At 40.6% G+C, this 1,834-nt stretch overlaps 1 protein-coding gene across 1 annotated transcript in view; it reads right to left on the bottom strand.

Annotated features, from left to right (window-relative positions):
• LOC101848059 overlaps positions 1 to 1,834 on the bottom strand; it is a 7,594-nt gene that overhangs the window by 2,993 nt on the left and 2,767 nt on the right. The gene's annotated exons all lie outside the window — the stretch shown is intronic.

Below are 1,834 nucleotides of genomic sequence, written 5' to 3'. Positions count from 1 at the left end.
TAAAAAAAAAAAAACAACAACAACAACCCGATATGATCGGTTCGCTCTTCCTATTGAAAAATAATGATTATTTCGACTTTCGGCTGTGAAATTGAAGTATGAAGTATTCAACAGATAAATCAATGTGAAAGTGTTTTTTTTCACCAAAAACAGTTCTTTTATGACTGAAATTTGACAAATGGGATCAAATCCAAAAGTCACACCTCAATACGTCGTTTGATCTCGATGTGCATTCAACACATCAGTGTATCTCCTGCACATGGAGTACGAAAAGTTTTCCTGCAAAGTGATGTTTCATTGATAAGGACTTGCTGCAGCTATAAAATGGTTCTGAGACTGGGGTTTAAGTCAGGAGCAACACAGTTAATCCTTTTCCACGGGTGCTCAACTGGGTTAGAACCTGGTGAAATGGCAGGCCGTAGATCAATTGCAGCGACATTATTCTGGATTTTAAAGATTTAATTCCGAGAGGAGTGCACAATATGCGGGTGCATTGTCCTGTTAGAGCTTATGGGCTGACTGTGTTGTTGAAAAAAAATGGCAGATAGGGCTCTTGACAATGTAGTCTGTTGTACACCTTTGCACCCCCATTGTGGCATTCAACTTGGAATTGAGAATCGTCCCACAGCTCTTAAGTCCATCTGCGGTGCAGCAATGGCCAATTCATCCTAGCCCGAAGATGTTTTGGTTGTACATGCTGTCTGTATGTAGGCATCTTAGTTTCTATCTTGAATTCCCAGTCTACCACGAACAGTATGCCAGCTGACGAGTAAGAGTCCAAGAGGTCGTCTTGCAGTTTGAGCAATTGTCCTGAAACAGTTTCTCAGGTGCACTGTCTTTATATATCGGTCTTAAATAATGGAATAGTTATCTTTGGACCGCCAGTTCTGGGTCGGTTTTGAATAGGCCAAGTCACAAGGTACCGTTGTCTCAGTTGGCTGATGGTCCTTCTGCTGACATTAAATGTCCTCGTAACAGCAGTGCACGGAGCATGCCAAGAGCTTGATTTCTCTGATCTTGAGTTAAAAGTGCCGTCTCTTGTGAGAGGCCATGATGAAATAAATGTTGATGCGGTTTTAAGCAAACACAGACCTTAACTCCATAAATATCAAAGAATATGAAAAACCCGCCTCCCGGTTGGGGAAAAATCTGAATTTTCTGGGGGGTTTTCACATTGATTCTGTGAATGCTGTGAACGCTAATTGAAGTTGAAGCACTAACATGTTGGGGTTTTTTAAAAGCATTACTTACTTCTCAAAGTAATTGATATTACACATTTGAAAGATAAAGCGTACAGACTCTAAAGTTTTGATTTTATACACAGTTAAAAAGTGGTACCTTCCTTTTGATCGCCAGTATATATATACATGTATATGTTTCATGATGTTCTTGGGAAAAACATTACCTACTTTTCAAAGTAATTGATACTACCCATGTGAAAGATAAAGCGTAAGGACAATCAATAGTCAGCTGGAAAGAACAATTGAGGCGACAGAGTTGTGGTTCATAAGACGCATGCGGCGTATCCAATGGATAGCCAGAAAAACAAATGTAGAAGTCTTGGTTGAAGCAAATTGCAGACGACAGCTTATGACGAATATACGAAAGCGAGAGGGAAATTTCATTGGACACACAATGCGGAAAGAAGCATTGGAGAAAATTGTAACAACAGGCAAGTTTAATGGAACAAGAAGCAAAAGCAGACAGAGGGAGAGGGAAAAGATACTGAACACGTTGAAAACATGGCTGGGAGCAGCAAGAACAACAGACACAATTGCTGCAACACAAGACAGAGTGAAATGGAGGTCCATGGTTGCCCACGCCAGTCGGCAAG

Source organism: Aplysia californica, unplaced genomic scaffold, assembly GCF_000002075.1.
Source record: "Aplysia californica isolate F4 #8 unplaced genomic scaffold, AplCal3.0 scaffold00432, whole genome shotgun sequence".
Lineage (NCBI taxonomy): Eukaryota > Metazoa > Mollusca > Gastropoda > Aplysiida > Aplysiidae > Aplysia > Aplysia californica.
This window is presented reverse-complemented; position numbering and strand designations above follow the sequence as displayed.